Raw genomic sequence first — 24,403 nt, forward strand, 5'->3', positions numbered from 1 at the left:
TCTCACACATCTGGTGTCAGATGTGTTGTGAGTGTGGAGTAGTGTGAGAGTAAAGGAGAGACACACAGGAGAAGTGGGTTTTCTTACAGATATCATTGAAGAACACAATAGTTCTATGCAATGAACAAATGTTGACTGAAAATTCAACATCTGTATTAGCGTAAAAAATGTGTCTGTCTCCTGTGTCTCTCTAAAGTTCAGCGTCTCAAAGCCACCTTTTATTGCACTACTCAAAATATGTTCTCACATCTCTAGGACCCCATATTAATTTATTTTCATTCCTTTTATGTCAGATTAGATGATATTCACAAAATTATGGAAATAAACTGCTCCTCTGTCTTAGCATATTTCTTTATTACTTACACATTTTTATCTCTCAACCAAGACTGTAATCTCTTTGACATAATAATCAGTTACAATTACTATTTGTAATTCCTAGAGCACATGCCTCAAATCAGTACATAATTATTGATAAGAGGAAAATGAAAATATTAAAAAATTGATGATAGGCAGATAGATATAAAGATAGAATGAAAGGAAACTGAATGTTAATACCAGTTTTTAAGCCAGAAACTTCATGAGAAGGAAGCATATAGGATTCTCCTTGGAGTGAGGTAATCTCTGTGAAAAATGAGCTAGTCAAAAATCTCTAGTATGGCCCCTGTAACAGAAATCACTATTAATAGATAAGAATGAGGGCAAGGAGCAGAGTTTATTCATTATTTAGTCTCTAGTGTTTATCATAATATGTTATAGACACCTAAAATATGTTCCTTTTCTGATTATTTGGTAGAAAATTGCCACTATAACTTAATCATAAACTTTCTTAACACCACAATTTTAAAGAAAATTTCCATTTAGCTTTAAAATTACCACAGAAAAATGAAATAGCATATGCATAATATCTTGAGATATAAAAAAATTAGAGATATGTCAAGTGTTATTAATAACACTATCAATGTGTTTTTCCTTATTTGAATTCAAGCTGCTGATAGCTAAAAAAAAATACTATGAGCAAAAATACTAGTTTTAAGTTGATATTAATATTTATAAAGGAGTTTTCATATCCTTAATTGGATGTGAACCCTAAACCATCCAAACGTCATCATCATTAATTTAGAACTAAGGGAATTAACATTCAAAGAGTATGTTTCAAATGGTTAGGAATAGAGACCACGTATTGAGCACATTTCATTATATTATTTTTCTTTCCTCAAACAATGATAGTTAGAACTGTAATAAGTGATAGACTGTGTTGACTTGATTGACTTCTTTTGTTTGGGATTATACATATTTGTAGTTTTCGATAACCAAAAATTGAATATTTAGTCATTTATATACTGTTCACTATGTGACCTCCCATCCCTATCAAATACATCTCATGTTTGAGATGATAATATTACTCAGAACTATAATAATTATTTATGAAAAGTAATAGCATTAATGCCAGGGAAAATGGCTAAAACAAAATATTAAACCCAATACATATGAGGGAGTCAGCATACTTTTTAAAAAAATAGGTTAAATAAATGATTTCCCAGAAAAGTTAAATTTTCAGTCATTAATTTGCAGTCCTCAATATTCTATAAACATAATCTAACAATAACCTAATCAACTTAATATTTTACTACAAATAACCAATGAAAACTGCTAAAACATTTGTTAAATATTAGAATTAATATGAGCTGAAATTAATATGAGCTGAAACACTTATTTTCATAGGAAATGCACTCATTAAAATAATACGTTACTTTCCAGCTCTCAGATACCCTGATTTGGGCCCTATATATTAGCAATGATGTGGAAGTAATAGAATACTACGCAAATTAGCAGGGCAAAATCCCGTGGGTATAATAGATTATGAAGAGAAAATAATTTAAAAGGTTGGTTTTCAAGAATGATGACATTTAGAGCCCTTGAGAATCCATATTGCACTTGATGTATTTATTAAAATGTAAAGTATTAATTTTAAAAGCTTACATCCATAAGTGAAATTGTACTGACAAATAAGTCATACCTTTCACTAATAAAGAGATCACTTTATCCCTGATGAAAAGTTATGAAGAAACAACATTGAACAAATTCTTCACGTTAATGGTCATGTTATTTTCATTAGAATCTTATCACTATCTTATATCATTCTTCAATTCATGTCAGGTTTTCACTGTTACACTTCCCAGTTAACTTTATTCTTGATTTGACCATTGTAGACACCATTTTAAAAACTGAAGAAAGCACCCATTTCAAAGAATGAATTCAAATGACTTATTAAATCTAGCAGATGACCAATGCTCAGTACTTTTCCATGCCAGTAACACCCTTGGAGGCATCCCAGAGGTTTCACGTTGAATAAAGGTAGAAGAGAACCACACACACCTCTTCAGCAGTAGGCAGTGCACATCGTTTACATTGCTGGAAAACTGTGCCATTGTATTCTGAATATACTCAGGAATATCAGTTCTGATGCTTGAGAATTCAACCCTATTTCAAAAGCACTACAATTAATTAACAAATGAAGTAATAACATCCTTTATATGGAAAAAGGATTGCTCCTAAACAATTATCTACCTTGCATACCTGAAAGTACTCTTTACAAAACTGCCTTTTACAGTGCTTTTTCCATTTGAATTATTTGACAATATAATCCATATTCATGCTGAAAACTGTGGGAAAAGTGCAGAAAAATGAATAAGAAATTAATTTAGAGAAACTTTTGTCAAATAATTGGTTTTTAAGTTAGTAAGTATTGCTTGATAAAGATAATTTCTCATCCATTTCTAGTGTCATTAGATATGTACTACCCAGAATAAATTACAGCTTTTGTCTTTTTAACTTGTAAAATACTTTCTTCGTATTAAAATGTGATTGTAGGACTTCCAGTTTTAGCCCCAACCTGTATAATACTTGGAAGTTATCATTCCATCATTATAGGAAAATAGCTGAACAAAATGAAAAGCAGTGACTTTTATTAGACTCATCAGAAATTTGAGGTCAGTGGAAAAATTACCACCAAGACTCTGGAGAGGCAGGCAAATACAGTGATTAACAGTCTATATCAACTTACCTGACTACCTCTGGAGTCATAAACTGGTAAGAAAACATGTGGTCATTTTGACGAATTGACTGAGACTGAGTGTGGACTAGCTTGAGAAATTGTCCAAATTTTTGTGGATGTTACCTGAAGGAATCCTACCAGGTTCTCATGTTTAAGATCCAATAAAAATGCCCTCACATTCTGGGCAGAGGAAGAGGAAAATAAGCAAAATATTCCTAGAGTATTCTCCACAGCAAGGATCAACACTCCAAGGGAAAATATGTTACTAGAGAGCATTATCAGGGGAAGAGCAATTAGGTAACTCCAACCACACCCCCACACTCCCCAGCCTTCCTGTCTTATGTAAGGGGAGGGGGAAAAAAAGGCTAAAAGATACTTGTGAAAGTCACAGCCCAGGGACACAGGCCCACCAAAAGACAGAAATAATCATAAGATTATAGAACAATTTCCCTCCACACACCCTACCATCATCCATTTCAACAGGGCTCGAGCGTAACAACAGAGAATCACAACTGAAAGATCTGCAAGACACAATCTTTATTTAAGAAGGAGTTCTTAGGAAAATCCAAAGACAACAACAGAGGAGGGGACAAGAACACTAGAGAAAACTGAAGTCTCTGACACCTATAGCTACAGCAAACATTGAGCACAATAACTACCAAAAAAAAAAAAAAGAGATCTGTAATTTGGCATATCTATTCAAGCTATAGAAAAAAAAAAGATAAAGAGAAAAACTCAAAAGAATCCGGTGTCAAAAAAGACATCTCACCTCGGAGGAACAAGGATAAGAATTATATCCGATTTTTTATCACACACCATGCAACCAAAAAGAGAGTTGAGTGAAATATGTAAAGTGTTGAAAGAACAAAAAACCAAAACACCAACCTAGAATTCCCTATCCAGTGAAAATATATTTCAGAAGTTAAGGAGAAATAAAAACGTTTTCAGGGAAACAAACCTAGGGAGATTGTTGCCAGTAGACCGGGCTTGCAAGAAATATTAAAAGTTCTTCAGAGTGAATGAAAATTATATGGATCAAAAGTTTAGATCTACATAAAGAAAGAGTGTCAGAGATGAAGGTAAAATAAAATGTTTTATTTTCTTATTCTTAATTGATCTGGTAGGTACCTATTTAAACTAATAATATTATCAATGTTTGAGTATTTGTAACATGCAGAAAAGTGGATTGAATGACAGCAATGTTATAATGGGAGGGAGGATGGAATTACTGTTATTTGAAAGTGAACTTAGGTGTATATTGTAAACTCCAGAGTAACCAATAATTTAAAATAGGTATATATAATTGATATACTAATGGACTAGAGAAAATTGACTAATACAAAATTCTCATTTAAAACCCCAGAAATCAGAAAAAGTGGGGAATAGTAAAAAACAGAAGAAACAAAGTACAAGTATAATGAGTAGAAAACAGTTATAAACAGGGTAAATGTTGCTTCAACTATGTAATTAATCACTTTAAATGGCGTAAATATAACAAGTAAAATACAGAGACTCTTAAGAGTGGTTAAAATAATAGGCCCAACTACATTCTTTCTGCAAGAAACCCTCTTTAAATATAAAGGCACAGATAGTAAAGAGATGAAGAAAGATAATATGCTAATATGCTAATACTAATCAAAAGAAAGCTTGAGTGACTATATTAATTTTAGAGAAAGCAGACTTCAGAACAAGGAAAATCATCTAGGATAAAGTGTAGCACTACATAACGATAAAGGAATCAATTCTCCTGGAAGACAAAACAATTTACAATGTGTATGCACATAAAAACAGAGCATCTAAATATGTGAGACAAACAGTGATAGAACTACATGGAGAAATACATAAATACACCACTATAGTTGGAGACTTCAACACCCATTTTTAAGCAATTGATAGAGCCATCAGATATAAAATCATCAAGGCCATAACTGAAGAGAACTGGATCTAATTGATATTTATAAACTACTTCATCCCACAGCACTTGAATACATTTTCTTCTCAAGCTCACATGGAACATTCACCAAGATAGATCACATTATGGGCCAATAAAACACACCTAAACAAATTTTAATAAATAGAAATTATATAGATTATGCTCTCAGACTACAATGGAATACAAAATAAAATTGAATTCAATTACAAAATGTTTTCAATAACAGAAAATCTCAAAATATTTGGAGAGTAAAAAACACACTTCCAAATAACACTAGGGTCAAAGAAGAAATCTCAAAAGAATTTAAGAAATACTTTGAAGAAAATGAAAATACAGTCTATCAAAATTTGTGAGATGCTGTGAAGGCAGTGCTTAGAGGGAAATTTATAGCATCAAATGCATGTATTATAAAAAAAGACAGATCTAAAATCAACAATCAAATCTATTTTAGCAAGTTAGAGAAGGAGAAACAAGGGAAATTTAAGCCTAAAGCAAACAGAAAGAAAGAAAGAATCAAATTTAGAGCAGAAATAAATGAAATGGAAACCAGAAATCACTGAAGCATAAAGCTGGTTCTTTTGTCAATATCAATAACATTTATGTGAAAAATCGAGCCAGGATAACCAAGAAAAAATGTGAAAAGACAAAAAATACTAATCTCAAGTTGGGAGTGTCTGTCACTAATAATCCCATAACATTTAAAAATAACAGTAAAGGAATATTATGAACAACTCTATGCTCACAAATTTATTATAGTAATTTGAGAGCTAAAGTTATAACACCTTTAAGAGAGAATATAGGAGAAATACTTGTGACTTTGAGTTAGGCAAATATTTCTTAGGACAGCAAGAATACTGCATATATTTTAAAAACTAATAAGTTAGGCATATCGAAAGTTTTTGAATGCTCCTCAAGATGCACCATTAAGAAAGTAAAACAAAAACAAAAGCAAAAAAACAAAAAAAGAAACCCATAAGCTGAAAGAAAATATTTGCAAGCCATACATCTGAAAAGCGACTTATCTTTAATAAATACTAAGAATTCTTATAATCCATTAAAAATTGCAAAAAGATAATTAACATTTAACCAAATAAGATGTATACCAGCCCTTATAAAATATATGATTTGTGCTTATTATAAAAAAGGCTGTTCAACATCAGTTATTAGGTCTACAACATAAAAGACTGACAATATATCATTCTGGGAAAGATGTGGAGAAACTGGAAGGTTCAGACATTGATGATGGGAGTGTAAAATAGTACATCTGCTTTAGAATAGAGTTTGACAATTCCTTAAAAATTATACATATAAATATCAAATGACCCAGCTTTTCTACTTGTAGATATATACCTTCAAATTATATAAAATTATATCCATACAACTACATGTACATGAATGTTCATACCAGCATTATTTATACTAATAAAATCAGGAAATAATTCAGTCAACCAACTAGTGATAGATAAACAAAATGTGTATCCTTATATGCTATTCAGCAATAAAAATGAATGAATTACTGATTTATGCAGCATCGTGGATAAGCCTCAAAAACATGCTAAGTGAAAGAAGTCAGATCAAAAAGACTACAGTCTCGGAAATTTCCACTAATATAAATGATGTGAAAATAAAACGTACTGGCCTGTTTTTACAAGGGATATTTTCTCAAGGTCTTCCTATGAATACTACTTAAGATTTCAGATCAAGTTTCCTGTTCATTCCTGTGTGATTCTTCAGAGAATTGATATGTCACCCTCTGGAATTACTAATAATCGTTCAATAGCTTCTGAGTTTCAGAAATAAAGAATTCCTCCATTTTCTCTCACTAAAATTTGTTCCATATCTAACAATTTGCTGACCCAAATACCTCTGAAAACTATTCTTAGGTAGTAGTCAGTAAATGATGAATTAAATGTGATTCTTTAATACCTAACCAAACTAAACTCTATATAAATGTATAATTGTACCATTTATTTGACAACATACTAGTGAAATCACCAATGTCATTTTCAAATATTCTGCAAATATCCCAATATGTAATTTTTAAAGTAAAGTAACAGAACATGGCAGTATCAAGACCAGAAGAATCCAAGTCATCTGATTTATTTAGTAAGTAAAGGACAAGTGGTTGAACAGCTTAGTATTTCTGAAGGGAAAAATCATTTTACACAACATTGAACTTAGATCAGAGCAATACAGTGTAGGTGAGAAAAAGTGAATCAGATAAATTCCTGAGTGTCCCTGGAGAGAAGATAAGCACCACAGATTGTCTCCTTTTGAGAGAGAAATATTGGGGTGAGAAGGTCATAGTGATCAAACCCCATCAGGTGATTGACTATTAAATTCAATAGCCTCTGCAGTTTTCTTATCGACTTCTCAAATCTCCATTAAGGAAATGTCTCAAGGGAGAGAGACAAATAAACCATAGGGAAAGTGGCTTGAAGTAAAGCCAGCTCCAGAATAAATGTCTAGTTACCAATGAATGTGAAAATAAAAACAGCTACAAAATATAAGCAGGTTAGTGTTGTTTAAGTCATTACAAATGCAGATTTAAATGGGCCAGTTCTACTGTTAGAAAACCAAATAATCACTTGATGTTGGAAATCCTATAATTAACATATAAAGCATAGACATTTGGAACAGTTAAATTCTATCTGAAGATCCAGTCTCTTGTTTAGGGTGTAAAATCATGCATTGTGTTCTTAGATATATGGACCCCTCTAATAAAGTGTTATAAATAAGGGTAGAGTCAGGAACATTCCTGATTATTTTTGTTTTTTTCATATGATCCTTCCTTATGGAAAATGAGACTGAAATAATCAGAATTTCTAGATGAATCTGTCTCTGTCTCCCTCTGTCTTTAATATTTATATTAGAGTGGCATATAAATTTAATGCCAATGAAAAGTGGTGTGTGTATGTAAGCAAGATTTTCAATAAGTCACAATTTGACTCCAACTTAATAATTTTCAATAGTATAAAAATCGTCTAGTGATGGGAAAATAATCTAGACATAGATTCCCAACTTCTTTTTGCAACACCTTCTATCCCTAAGTTTTATCTGGAAATACATAAGCACACTATTCATGGTATGGATGACACATTGTTCACATTGTCAATGTCATGGAACACTTGTAAGTTCAGCAGCATTCTAAAGTTCCACAAAACAAAATAACTATCTTGCTCTAACTCATCTCCATTGTAAAGATTATAGAGAACTAAAAAAGAGCTCTCAAATGGGACAAAAAAAAAGTTTTGGGTTTTGATCATCTTGTAATTTTGAGTTATTGTCGTATAATCTAAAATTTAAATGTTGGCACATTTAATAGCGTATCATTATAATTAAAGTGTATAAATTAGATATTTATGCATTACTTATTTATGCCTTCTAAAGGAAGCTATTACTTAATAAATTCAATAGAATTCTTTAAGCTACTCTAAGAAACTATACTCAAATCTGACCAGCCGTCTGTCAGTAGACATACAGCTGTCTCAAGTTTCTGTAGCTTCACTGTATTTTGAGAGATGTATGGTGTATAGCTCTTGGCTCCCTCTAACTTTTCCACTGATCCTTCTACACAGTTGCCTATATGATGATTTTCATCTATAATTATACTCCATGTGTATATAGTAATCACAAATATTTTGTTATAGTATTTTGAGATCCTGGCTTCTTATTTGAAGAAATAGTTGTAAGTAAAGGTTTCTATAATGAAATAAACTTTTGATAATTACTTTAAATTATAAAATTGATACAATTTAATATAATGAGTGTGAATAAAACATTTATAATTACTAAAAAAAGTCAATGACTCTTACATCCATAGCTTTATGCAAAACCTGCCAGATTAAATAATATATCATATATGATTTCATCTCTATAGAAAAAAATCTGTAAATACTATTAAATGTTACAGTAGTATTTATCTTGTGGTCTTGTGAAGTCCACTGAGGACACATCTATGAGCCCTGCAGTCTTTGAAGCCCTAGGAACCTCTGGTCCATACTGCAGTTATAGTGGTGGAGTCGTACAGAACACAGCAGAGTGAGGGTCCAGGTAGGCAGCACCTTGGCTCTTCTCAGCACTAACTTCACATAAAGGTGTTTTTGAAGCTGTCTTCTCCCCATGGAGCTACCCTACCTGTCCTGAGCTGCACTACCTGTCCTGTATATCCCCTGAGGTCCTCTAATTCCTCCATCTGCTGCCAACACATTTTCCCACTGGCTTTCCTTCCAGTTGTTAGTACCATTCTGATTTTTTTTCATGAAGGTTAGTTACAAAGATTCAAGGGGTATGCCTGAAGTGTCAGAATTCAGAGAGTGTTACATTTATGATGCACACTCTTATATGCATGTATATTGATGAAATTTTAAAATTCAAGTAACCAAGAATAAGTTTACTAAATGACTTGAAAGACCTCAACACCAAAAGCAACACATCATTATTGTGAGAAATTAAAGAATGTCAGAGTAAATGGAGGGTTATACAATGGTCATGGATTGGAAGACTCAATAATAGAAAGACGTCGGTTCTCCTCAAATTGACATTGCACTAAGTAAAAACCTTAGCAGATTTTTCTATTGAAAGTGGCAGGCCTATTTTAACAGTTGTGGAGAAATGCAAACGTCTGAGACTAGTCAAGGCAATGAAACTTAAACACTTCTAGGTATTAGAAAATTATAATAACAAAAAGTATGGATTTTACACAAGAGTAGAAAAATAGGCAAGTGGAACACAATAGGTATTCCAGAAAAAGTTATAACCACATACTTAGTCTTGATATGTGACAATGTTCACAGCAGTTCAGAAAAAAATTATATTTTTCTTAACAATAAAAATAATTTAAAAATAGTCTTCCTTTTCCCATCCCATAGCGACTTGAAGTGTGATTATTTACATAGAATTGTCTAGCATATTTTGAAAATGAAAAATTGTATTATATCACAACTACTTGAGAACATGCTTTGATTAAATGGTCATTAAATGCTGAATGTAGAGAAAGTAACTTTAATTTGTCAAAATAAGCAAAGGATGATAAAAATAAATACAGAAGGCATATATATTACTTATTTGAAATGCTAATACATCTGAAATTTGTAGTTTCAAGGAAGTATCCTAGATCACCATAGCTAGTCACTCCCTGAATAGTTACTTTTTTAATGTATATGTTTGTAGAAAACCTGGGAATTTCTCCACCCTAAGGGTCCTCGATGTTCCTTCATGCTACGACTGACTTCTCAGTTACCAAAAATTATATGTTGAATTAAGGAGAATACATTATTAAGTACTTTCTTACACCATTAACAAGATTAAGTTGATGTTTGTGTCAAGTTTTGTTTTGAAACAGACTCAGAAAATCTTGTCAGCAAAAAGATCTTATTTTTCGAGTGGTTGAGACAATTTGTGACAAATTTCCAACTTTCAAATGTATCAAATTACTACAGTTGACCCTTGAACAGCAAGGATTTGAACTGCACTGGTCCACTTACATGCAGATTTTTTTCAGTGTTAAGTTCTATAGTACTACATGATCCCCTGTTGGTTAAATATTCAGGTGTGGAACCACAGATATGGAGGACTGACTATAAATTATACCTGAATCTTTGACTGCAGGGAAGGTCAGCGACCCTAGCCCCCACATTGTTCAAGGGTCAACTGTATATTTTAATTTTCCCCATGTGGCTAGGTTTTTTTTTTTTCTTCAACAAATTTGTTCTTTTTAGTACTCTTATTATAGACCAAGGTGGATATTTTATTTAAAGAAGTACTGTTGAAATGTTAAACCAACAGAACTATATTTTTAACATTGAATAGCTCATTGCTTTTAATTTAAAACAGAAAGAATAAATTATTTGACTGATTTATGCTTGTAAAATAAAGTTAAATGCCACTTAAATATTATAAATATTCATTAAACAGGTATAAATATTATAAATGTTTATATGTACTAAGTCTTTCATCGTAAAAGTGACACAGAAAGGGTGGAGTTACAGTTACCTTCCCCAAATTTGTCCTTAAATTGATCAAAATTTCCAAGTGTATTTATTTATGAAATGTATGCTTTTTTAACGGTCTCACCCAAGCTGGACACACTAGAAATAGCTAATTTGTCTGCTAGATGCCTAAGATAGTAGTAATTGATCAGAAATAGTACCCTCTCGTATCTTATTAAGCAGAGATGTCTACCACATCCTAGTAGAGGAGAAATATGTGAAATGATGTAGAGTTTTGGAAGAAAGTATGATATTTAGGGGAACAAGTTTGATATCATATAGACAAAGGCAAAGGAGAGGGAATCAAGAAGAGAGGGAAGGAGGCTAGATTTTCCTAAGTACAAATCATTAAAGAACTTCCTGATATGCCATTCTAAGAAATGTAGAAATCTTCTATAGGCAGTAGGGACCTATATAAGATTTCTGCCAGAGAAACAAATTGAGCAGATTTTGATTTTTGAAAGAGAATTCATGGAGTTGTAAAGAATGGAAGTCAGTTCTTCACAAAGGAATATTGTGTATGAGAAGACAGCTGATTACTGTCTGTGCTGCTTCACCTATTTTTTTCTTCAGGAAATGGCTACATAGCATAATTTTCTATCTAGATTCCCTACAATGTCCTTAAACCTATTTGAGTTTACTAGAGTCTGTAAATAATTGTTTACCATCTCTATATGCCTAAATATAATTAAAATGCTTAAGTGTCCTAGGAAAGTTATTTCATCTGTAAAGTATATCCAAATGACATTCCCATCATTTGATAACATCGTCTCCCCTTGCAACCATTTTGTACCATGTTTCTACATATCCCAGTGTTAACTCTTCTTTGTGTAAAATTCTACACTTGGCTGAACTGATCCTCTTTATTCCTTAGATAAAGTGGGATTAAAGGTCCATATATTTTCCTACTAAAAGATAGTAGTTGGCTCTGCTGTGCCTCAGCAAAGATATACTAGAACTGTCCAACCCTGGCAATGTTTGTAAATCAACAGCTATAGAAACACACAACCGCAAAAAGTTTCCAAAGAAAAATTGTGACATTTTATCTGGCCCTGTATACTCCAATATGACTAACAAGTCATTTTTAACAGTTAAAAAATGGAAATAGCCTAATATAATAAACTTGTATATCATTATTAGCACTAGTTTTAGAAGAAAATTATATATGTTTATATACTTTTATATATTTATTATTATATATATATATAAATTCTTATATGTCCAGTTGCCATAAGCATTTTGGTAATGGAAGCCTAGTTACAGGAATCTTGGTAAAGGCCAGTCAATGATTTCTTTTTTATTTGGTGTGAAAAGTAATTTATTATGTCACTCTTCTCTGGCTATTCAGTAACACAGACCTCATTTCAATGCATATGTTGCTCAGCTAAAGGCTCATGTGCTCTCCTTAAATAGTTCCAGTTAATAAGGTTTTGAAATTTACACTCTAAAGGAAATATTATATAATCCCTGGAGTTTCTAAATGATAATAGCTAATTATTACAACTGTGACAGAATGTGGATAGTCCTGTAAAGTTATTTTTTTTTTAATGTTGTAGAATATACATAATACAAAATTTACCATATGACTACTTTTAATTATACAGTCCAGTTGCACTAAGTACCTCACAATGTTGTGCAGTCATCACCACTGTCTCCAAAACCCTTTCATTAACCCAAACTGAAGCTCTGTACCCATTAAATAATTCCCCATTCTTCCCTCCCCCCAGCCCCTGGTAACCATCACTCTACCTTCTGTCTCTATGAATTTGATTATTTTAGGTACCATATATAAGTGCAATCGTACAATATTTGTCCTTTTGTGACTAGCTTATTTCATTTAGCATAATTTCTTCAAAATCATTCATATTGTAGAATGGAGCAGAATTTTACTCATTTTTTAAAGTTAAACATTATTCCATTGTGTGTATATACCACAGTTTGTTTATTCATTCGTCTATTGATAGATTCGTGAATTGTTCCCATCTTTTGGCTTTGGTGAACAATGCTGCTATGAACAATGGTATATAAATATCTATTTGAGTCTCTGCTTTCAATTCTTTGGGGCATATAACAAGAAGTGGAATTGCTGAATCATATGGTAATTCTAATTAGTTTCAGACGCACCATATTATTTTCTACAGTGGCTACACTTTCTTATATTCTCAACAGCAATGCACATGGATTAAAGTTTCTCCACATCCTTGCCAACACTTGTTATTTTTTGTTGTTTTATAGTGGCCATCTCATGGTCTGTAGTGGTATCTCATTTTGGCTGATTAAGTTTTTAATAGATTTACTTTTCCAAAACAAAAGCAATAGTAAAGGTATCAAATATTTCCACAAAAGGCCCTTTTACACACCACAATGGTTCAAAAGACTAGTTTTCTATGAGATACCTATCTCACCTGTCATGGCCATGTCACCACTTCCTATAATCTCAATATAATACTGTTTAATGGAAGTCTAAGGATAAATATGAAAGGAAACAGTAAAGAGATAAATGTTATCAATTTTAACTTTGTTAATATTTCTTCAAGAGAGTATTTTATCATCAGTATTTCCCTACGTAAAAACATTTGTGACATAAATACCATAGTTACTATTGTAAGTGATTATCTCTTTTTAATATAGTTTTTCCTGATGTATAATCACATGTAACTGGAATAACAAAGTCAGGGATTGGAGAGAATGATATACAGTGAGACTTCTAAATAATGAAAATCACCATCTATGGCCCAGAGAGAGAGCAAAAATTTCATTTGAATGACTTCTAGGAGTGTCTTTCGTACTCAATATAATATACTATGTAGTATAAGACATCTGTTTATAGTAATAGCATGTGATATCAAGTAGCATTTAAAATCTGGTACATATCAAAATATGAGGAGAGTAAAATCTTCTCTGACAGATGAGTAGATGTATAATTTATCAGTACTTGTTTTGATAAAGAATGCAAGAAATAAATTTGATAAAGTTAGCAAGGTGGTATCTTTAATTGAAAACATAAGAACGTAAACAATACTATGTTAAAAGTACGTATAAAAATAAACATAGGTTTTATAACAGATATTATACTTTTCAATGAAAGAGTCTAGGCCTGGACATCAAGAACAATATCACAGGAACATCAGGAGACACAGATACTCATGAAAGAGATTCAGAAATGATAAATCTGGAGTACGGTTTTTACTGATTTTTACTTATTTTAGAGCCCTGAAATATTCACCTTTCAATTTTTAGATTTTAGATTTCTCAGTATGAAGCATAGAGTGATCTTATTTATTATAGTAAATCTGATTTATCATTAAATTAAAAGCCACAGGGAAAATTGTTTGCAGTAGAAATTGTTTAAATCCTTCTGAATCTTGGACAATAGTCTGAAAAGTAATTTGTTTAAATAGCTCAGATACTCTTTGATATTAATTAAAATTTAATCAGTCCATTCTGTCTACAAGAAAACTTATATGTATATAATGAATTACAAATGTCATGAAATATGTATACAATGATATCTATACATAGATATAGATATGTATTTTCACAGCCAAAGACCCTAGCTAGACATGTGAAAACATAGTGAGTTTTTTCTCAATAAACAAATATTTCGAAATTCAGTTTAATATTTTACAAGATAAATTATCAAGTTGTATGCATAATTTTTTTCTTACTGATGACTTTTACATCCTATTCCTCTAACCACAAATATAATTATATCATATACATACAATTTATATAAAGTATTGGTTTACTGACATTTTCTGACTCTAGACAGACTTTCCCAGTAGGACAAATAGCATATGATCTTAATGGAAATTATTCAAACAATACCACCTAGTAAATCAATGTAGGAAGAACCAGCAAAGGTCACTCTTATATGTTATCCAGGACTTCCGTTGCCAGCCAATTTGAAATAATATGGGACAAATGTAACCTCTTTCCTGAAATAACTGAATATCAGACAAAATATCTGAAACAACAGTTTTTAAGATACTGAACATCAGGCAATGAAGAACAGTGATCCCTGTGAGACAAGACACAAACAAGGTGAATCTTATAATTGCCTAAGCTTACTGCATTGAGTTTCCAGGTGGCAGTAGTGAGGGAGGGCAGAGAAAACCTACTTCCTAATTAAGGAAGTGGAGTTGAGATTCCAGGAGATGAAGATAGCTAGAATTTGTGGATGATGTATCAAAGAGGAAAGAGCTTCACAGAGAGAGAACTGTGGAGATCTGCAGAGGGTCCCCCTCAAATATTCAACAGGGTATTGATCAGCACACGGCCTCAAGAAAATGTTTTAATATTGAGGAAAGGACTACCTGAAAGAATTAAAATTAACAATATCTGGCACTCACACAGGGCTGAGAATAATACCTGTTCCCAAAGGATTGTACTGGAAAATTTCATAAATTACTGAGCACTTGTTATAGTACTCAGAAGAGTCTTGCCTTAGGTGTAAAGAATAATAAGCTCTAAGCTAAACACTGATTTTGTCCTGCCTAGCAAGTCTTAAAAGCAAGGCTTGAAAGGATCTACCTCTTTTCTAAGTATTGAGTTGGCCAAAAAGTTCATTCAGTTTTAAGTAAAAATAAAAGACACATTTTTCATTTTCAACAAGACATTTATTGAACAACGTATTGCTTAACAAATGAACTTTTGGGCCAACCCAATATATTAAATGCATCCTAGAACAAACTCAAGAATATTTTATAGGATTATAAGAATATCCAGCATGCAACAAAGTAAAAAAAACCAAAACTGTCTCCAATACAATATAAAATTACCAGACTACCAAAGAAGGAGGAAAATATAACCCATAATGAGTAGAAAACTCAGAAAAATCAATTAATCAAAACAGTCCAAGAATTAACACAGATGTTATAATTAGCAGACAAGGATTTAAAATATTTCACATAACTATTAAATTTCATATACTCAAAAAGATAAGTAGAGACATAGAAGATAAAATATGAACCAAATTGAGTTGTGGAGATAAAAACTATGATGCATGTGATGAAAAATACACCAGATGATGTTAATGGCAGATAAGACACAGCTAGAAGCTATCCAAAATGAAACACAAAAAGGACAAAAAAAGACTAAAAAGATTAATAGAGCTTCAATTGACTGCCAGAAAACGAAGCAGTCTAATATATGTGTAATAAGAATCCCCAGAGAAGACATGGTGGAGAAACTGAAAATAATATTTGAAAAATTATGACTAATAACTTTATAAATTTGATATAAATTATATACCAACACATCCAATAGTTCAGAATATTTCAGGCACGAGAAAGAAGGCATATTCTAATAGTACTTTACTTGTCTGAGATTCTTCATCCCCATTCTTCAGGCATAGCTTAGATTGGCAGTTGTTTGCTCCCCACCCCATGGCAATATGAATATGTTATACCACTGACTTCTTGCATGTATGTGGATGATGTGAAATAGACTGTCAATGTAAATCTTATCTTTTGGAAGTGCTTTGCAATTTCTTTTTTTATCTTCTATGATTTTAAGATTTACTTTCTCTTTTTTGTAATTTAGGATTTTCAAAATACTATATTAACCTGTGAGTATTATATCTGAAGACTGTTGTCTTCTGTCATTTCTAGAAAATTTTATGCCATTATATCTTTGGAAAATAATTTCCCCAAATTCTCTCTGTTTTTTTAAATTCCCCATAAGGTTTAAGCTTGTTTATTATGTTTTAATTCAGCAAGTATTTTTTCCTGTGAAATATAATGTAAAAACTTAAAAAACAAAAACCTCAATTACATAGAGTCAGGAGGTCAGAAGGGGAAGCTTTCATGCTCTGCAAAGATAGCAGAGTTCAACAGGAAGAAGCAAGATGCCTCTTCTTTCCTGGCAAGGACTCAGCCAATAAGCCATGGACTCTTTGTTTACTATACCCGTCCCAAATTTCTTTTCCACTCCATAAAAATGTTCTCCTTCCCTTGCAGTGTGGGGACTTGTACATGACTAACCGTGGTTGCAGACCCTGAACTGCAGTTCTCTGCTGATCCCAAAGAAATCTGCCAATGAAAAAAATTAATCAACAGTCTATGAAAGAAATAGAAAATTTTATTCAGGCCAACCTGAGGATTATAACACTGAGAGAGTCTTTCAGAAAGCTCTGAGGATTGTTCCGTCCATTAGAGGTCAAAGCACAGTTATATAAGTTTTTGAGACAAAAGGTTGTAGGTCCAATGACATATTACTGACAGTTTACATGATCCATACCTATACATACAGAGCAAGTAATGAGTCATGGGTTATCCTGGTCTCTTACAAGATTAAGAAGGAAGGTTATCTCCTAAGGAGGTCTGGTTACTGCAGATGCACAATACACATTAAAGGGGAGGGAGGAAGCCCAAATGGGCAAAGAAAAATTTTATGCTTAAATTCTTCTTGTCTTACCATAAAATATGAATTTTAGTTTTTAATATTCTTTTTCATATTTTTTCTACTATGGTTTATTATAGGATATTGAATATAGTTCCCTGTGCTATACAATTGGACCTTGTTAATCCATTCTATATATAATAGTTGGCATCTGCTAGTCCCAAACTCCCAATCCAACCCGAATTTTATTTCATCAAACCCATCTTTGCTGGAGAAATACCTGGCAGTCTGTTTGTTTAAGGTCAACAATAGTATCCATATAGTCTTTTGAAGTTAGATAAATAGATGATTCAAAAATAATATAAAGAATGAGAATTAAGGCAAGCACAGCATGGGACAAGAAAGAGTAACAACAATAAATGTTGGGAAGAAGAAGAGTGTGATACTGTGATTTATAGTAAGAAACATATATTTGTCTTTCATCCCTGTTTCTGGTAAAAAGCACTGATACTAGGTGATGAGAGCTTAAAAATGTCTTTTGTTATGTTAATGAGGCAACCTTTGGAAAGCCCCCAGGAAACCTAATGATGTGGACTATTTGCCAGGGGAGCCAACCTTGTGATTAGAGGGTTGAAACTTTCAGTCCCACCTTCTGACCTCTTGGGAGGAAAGAGGGAGTGGAGATTGAGTTCAGTCATCAATAGCCAATGATTTAATCAATCAATCATGCCTATGTGATGGTGGTTCCACAAAGATCCTAAAGGATAGGGTTTGGAAAACTTTCAGGTTAGTAAACATGTAGAGGAAGATGTAAGGTGAGGAGTATGCCTGAAGTGATCATGACAGTTTCAAGCCTTTTCCCCATGCTTTACCCTATGCATCTCTTCCATCTGACTGTTCCTTTTATTATAACCAACAATCTCGTAAGTAAAATGTTTCTTTGAGTTCTGTGAGCTGCTGTAGCAAATTAATGGAACCTGAGGAGGAGATCATGGGAACTTCTGGTCTGTATCCAGTCACGTAGCACAGGTGACAGTGACAATCTGGACTTGTGATTGGCATCTGAAGTAGAGGGGGTGGGCAATCTTGTAGGACTGAGACCTTAACTTGTGGGATCTGATGATATCTCCAGATAGATACTGTCAGAATTGATTTGAATTGTGGGATAAGCAGCTGGTATCTGAGAATTGCTTGGTGTGTGGGGACACTCCACATTGTAAATAGTGATCAGAATCATTAAAGGGGAACCCCAAAAAGGACAGAAAATTGATAGCTAGAGAATTAGAGTAGAAATCGAATGAGGGGTATTCCTGAAGCTAAAAAATACATGGTTTTTGAGGGAGAAAATTTTTACTTAAGAGTCTAATTCAAACATACTAAATGGAAAAGTGTATATAGGATTTAGAAGAATTGTGAATCTTGACAAAAGCAGTTTTTGTGAAATGACATGTTTGCAAACATATGGCAATGCATTAAGAAGGCAGTGAGATTAAAATAAGTAATGCAGATAGTTCATGTGGACAACCACTCAAGCATTATACTATGTCTAGCCAAAATTAAGAGCGATTACTATGGTATGAAGTTGAGAGGGATTTTTATCATTGTTTTTGTTGGAATATAAAATTGACTTGAATGTATGTAAATACTACTAGAAGAAACCTGTAAAGATAGAGAGCTCAAAGTCTCAGGAAAGACATAAGATAATGAATTAATTATGTTGTACAATGGGTTGCCCCATTAAGCAGACTCTAAGAGGAAACTTAGAAGGCAGGATGTTTATTAAGGACTACCCATGGGATAGATACCTATGGAAAGAAGACGAATTGTGCAGAAGGAGACATCAGCTGAGATACAGACCCAATAATAGCCTCAAGCGATTTCACTCGGAATTCTATAGATAAAATAGCATTTCATAATCGTCCCAAATTAGGCTAAGATGGCTAGGTCATCATATTATTGCACAGATCAGTTATTAGATGTGAGCTGGCCTGGAAATCAGTGTATCTTGGGGCAAGGATGTCTAGAACTGAGGCAGTCACTATAGGTAGGAGCAGCTGAAGGCTGCCTGCCAACAATAATCCCAGTAGCTGGGTCCTAGAAAAGAAAGAATGGTTGTGATCCTAAGTACAGAAGAAATAACTGCTTTGTATAGGTTAAGAGAAGACTTTTACACCAAGAGTAAAACCAGCCTTATGGATGACTTGAAAAGACACAACTAGTTCTTGGTTTACATGGAAAAGAAGCAAACTAGAATCAAATCTCCAGTAGCTAACCAAATAATCCGGAAATAATAATTTGGGAAGAGATGATAATCCGAAGTCCAAAGCAGTAATGAGAGGTCTGGCATCTAGTGAAGACTGGAAGTCAAATCAGTTAAGGTAATCAAGCATCGAGAGGGTCAAATGTAGATTAGCAACCCTAGAAAGAATATGGAGAGCATCAAAGAAACTTGACTAGTAAACATGAAATGGGGAAAAGGGTAGCTACATTCATTTAGAGTACCTTAAGTGATAGGAACTATGCTAAGTAGTTTATGAGAAATGACATAGCATAGTGATTAAAAGTAAAAGCACTGAAGCCAGAGAGCCAAGGTTAACAATCCCATATTGCCACATACAGCCTGGTGACCTCAAAGAAGTTACTTAGCATCTCTGTGTATCAGTTCTCTCTTCTGTGAAATGGAGTTGAAAATAATATTAAATTTATTTGGATTGCTGCAGGATTTTGGAAAGTTTGTATAGGGGCATTGTTAATGAATGGGTGATACCAATCATCACAGTGATCAAAAACATCTGAGGCAAAGCAGAAAACCCCCCCCAAAACTCAATTGTGGGATGAGACACAGGAATCAAAAGAAACAAATACTCACTTATTGACAATAAGATGGAAGTTAAAATTGGGAATTGAATGAGGGAAATTTTAATGCTGAGTCATTGAGATTTGAGCATAAAGTTCCTTTTATTAAACCTTTAACTGGCAAGATGAACTCCAGAATGTGAAATAGGTTTGAAATATATATGTGGATTTTGGTTGACTCTAATTGCAACAAGCCAGAAAACTAGTTCACAGCAAATTCTAAGGTGCATAAGGGGTAAGACTAATATTCATCAAGAAGTTGATATATGTCAGTCATTGTTAAAAGTACTCTATGTACATTATTTCATTTAATTCTCACAAACAACATGTGAGTTACTTATTTTAATATATATATATAATATAATTAAGATAGGGAAATCATGAATGATGATTACTGGTGATAATTACTCTCTATATGGTGATAATATAATAGTTCAAATTGATGAAATTTGTATTCAAATAGAGGTTTGTCTCATGTCAAAGCTTGCACTGTCACATGTTGTGTTGCATGTGTGCTAATCTCACTTCAGGTAGCCTCAAGTAACTGGAAATGAGCGTGCATCCAAAAAAGAAGAAATAAAAGAGAAGATAAATAGGGATAAACAGGAACATAATTTTATTAACCCCCTCAAAAATAATTAATTTACATATATAAAGTCATATATAGACATAGTCCTAGTTACAAGAAATAAAAATAAGGTTTGCATATTTTCTGGTTTATTTTTCTCCATTTCCATTCATCATTAATAAGCTACATAGTGTTTATATGCATTACAAAGTCTCTTTGACCTTACCTCACATAGAAAGAAATGGGAAATTTCCGTCAGCTTGAACCTTCCCCTGCAGAGTGAGGATCTTGGCTCCTTTTGAAGTCCTCTCAAAGCATTTCCAGGACTTAGCAGAGGGTACTTTGCAAGCGTTTGTGTATGTGTCCTCTATGAGTAGGCCTTGATAATTGCTCTTATGACAACTTTTCCTACTACGTGTGGTTGTAATTCTGTATCAGCAAAGAAAGCCAGTGTCACTTCTTCATGGGGTACCTCAGTGTAGCCAGACCCTGCTGCACTTGACAAGGCCACGTGGTCTCCTCCAGTCTTTTCTCCATTCTGCAGGATCGCTTTCCCACTCTTCTGTGCAGCACAGTTCAGACTACTGCTCACAGTCCATTAAAGGGCAGCGTGAGGGGATGGCATCAGAACCTCTCTACCTTTGGCTTCAGTTTCATTACAGGATTCCCACAGTAGGGCAATGTGTGCCAGTTCTTCATGAATTACCTATAGTGCTCTCTTGTCCTAGGCCCTGACCCTGGAAACAACTGGTGTGACAGACAATATGACCTATGACAAATTATTACTTCCAATAATGAGTAAAGCTTCACATTGGGTTAAGCCTATTGTTCCTGGATTCTTCCCGCAGAATGATGTATATACTCAGTTTTCATACAAAAGGACCTAAGTCTCAAGTCTCCTAGTTATAGCAAGAAATATGTCTGAATCCTAATGTTTGATGTCTGTGTTTGTGTGTGTGCATATGTATATAGTATAGTCAGCTGTCTTGTGATACTCTTTTAATGTGAATAAAGAGATTCCTTGATGTTGTTAAATGATAGAGATTTAACACTGCTATAAGACTTTACCAGTCAAAAATAATTTAAATTCTCCTGGATTCAGAATGGAAATTACAATTAGCAGCACATTTTGGGTAATGGCATCTATGATGCCACAGTCACAGACATTCCACCAGAATGTGGGTGGCTTGACTGGAGCCATTCATTGCCTGGCTCCATCTACACCCTGCAGGGCAATTTAGCTCTTTAAATAACCATCCCCTACTGCTGAAAGCAACTATGTGCTGTGCAAAGTAAATCAACATATAAATCATTTGCTTATATCAACAAATCCTTAATTTGCTTCATCACAAGAAATTTCTAATAAATCTTAATTGAGATCTTCTTATTAAGAGTGAATTTGGGGCTTCCCTGGTGGCGCAGTGGTTGAGAGTCTGCCTGGTAGTGCAGGGGACACGGGTTCGAGCCCTGGTCTGGGAGGATCCCACATGCCACGGAGCAGCTGGGCCCGTGGGCCACAGCTACTGAGCCTGTGCATCTGGAGCCTGTGCTCCGCAACGAGAGGCCACGATAGTGAGAGGCCCGCGCGCCGCGATGAAGAGTGGCCCCCGCTTGCTGCAACTAGAGAAAGCCCTAGCACAGAAACGAAGACCCAACATAGCAATCAATTAATCAATCAATCAATAAATTTTAAAAAAGAGTGAATTTGATCTACCTTAAGATGAGAATATTCCCAAAGAAGATTTCATAAATGACATATATACTAGCATCATAAAGTAAGAGTGCTAATTGAATTTTTATAAAAGCAGCTTTTTAACCATTTTAGGAGAAGAAAAAACTTCAATCAGTGTCTAATTTATAAGGGTTTCCTGTGAAAGTCGGTCAGTGAATAATTTATTTCCCCAGCCTACTCATGGAAACTTCAAATCGTTATTATAATTTGTAAGGTATTGGGACTTGCCCATCTTTTCTGTGTTCATGCCTGAATTCAAATGCTTAAATTTCAGAACTTGCCTGTAAATTTATTATCCATTCAAACATGAAGGCCTCAGATAAAAGTTAAGATTTTGTACTTAATTTACCCCTCAATTTTTCATATCATAAAATCAACTGACATCATCATTCTTAGATGTAAAGTAACATGATCGGAATGCACATTGGTCTACACTAAGATAATCTTAATAATTTATTAACTTCAACTGCATCAGAGATACAACATTATAAATAATTTAATAGTTATTTGGTAAATGGATTTCAAAGAAGGTAATGGTGTAAAACTAATGTGTACCTTAGGTTCTTCAATTGTATCTAACGAATAACATCTCTTTTACATAAGGGTCTGAAAAAATTTTTAAAAATACAAAGGAATGGTAGAAGGAGATCAACATAGTCAATGTTATTCACACTAAATCTTAGGTTAGATGAAGTAGCAGTTCTAATATGGAACTCCAGAAATAAGCTGATTTACCCACCCAGTTACAGACAGCTCTAATTAGGGCAGGCCTCCCAGTACTGAACAAGAAATTGCAAAGATGAAGAAGCAGCTCTGTAGATTAAGTTCAGTGATTTTTTTCCAGATTTAACAACTAAGTATGTCAGTCTACTGTGGAACGAATAAAGAAGATAAAAGATGTCATAATTTGTGCTTAGAGAAAGTGACTCATCTAGGTAAACAAGGGTATAAAAAGCACAATTCCTTTTTTTTTTTTAATTGAAGTATAGTTGATTTACAATGTTTCAGGTGTACAGCAAAGTGATTCAGTTATACATGTATGTATCTATTCTTTTTCAGATTCTCTTCCATTATAGGTTATTACAAGATATTGAATATATTTCCCTGTTTTATACAGTAGGACCTTGTTGTTTATCTATTTTATACATAGTAGTGTGTAGCTGTTAATCCCAAACTCCTAATTTATTCCCCTTCCTTTCCCCTTTGGTAACCATAAGTTTGTTTTCTATGTCTGTGAGTCTATTTCTGTTTTATAAATAAGTTAATTTGCATCATTTTTTAAGATTCCACATATAAGTGATATCATATGATATTTGTCTTTGTCTGGCTAATTACTTCACTTAGTATGATGATCTCTAGGTCTAACCATGTTGCTGCAAATGACATCCTTTCATTATTTTTTATGGCTGAGCCCATTCATTTGTTGATGAACATTTACATTGCTTCCATGTCTTAGCTATTGTAAATAGTGCTGCTATGAACATAGAGGTGCATGTATCTTTTCAAATTAGAGTTTCCATCTTTTCCTGATATATGCTGAAAAAAAAAGCACAATTCCTCTAAAAATTTTGGTCCTAAGTCATATTTTTCTCTTGAACAAAATAAAAATCTCAATAAAGAATTACAACTTCAACCATAGTGAAGTTTTTGCCTTTGTTACTTCACAATCTAATTACATGTAATATTGCCAAAATTCCTAGAAAAATTGGTCAAATAAGCATTTTTCGAAATCTCTTCATACCTTCCTAAAATGATGAATTTATTAAAAATGTACAAATTTAATAATTATCATCTTATTAAGAGTCAACATTTATTTTGCAAGCTTGAATACTCTGGTAACTTATAGATAGACACTAAAATTGCTACAATGGTGACAGCATTAGCACCTGTCTCACAGAATGATTTTTGAGAAAGAAAAGAGTTTATC

The sequence above is a fragment of the Eubalaena glacialis genome, chromosome 2, assembly GCF_028564815.1.
Source record: "Eubalaena glacialis isolate mEubGla1 chromosome 2, mEubGla1.1.hap2.+ XY, whole genome shotgun sequence".
In the NCBI taxonomy this organism is placed as follows: Eukaryota; Metazoa; Chordata; class Mammalia; order Artiodactyla; family Balaenidae; genus Eubalaena; species Eubalaena glacialis.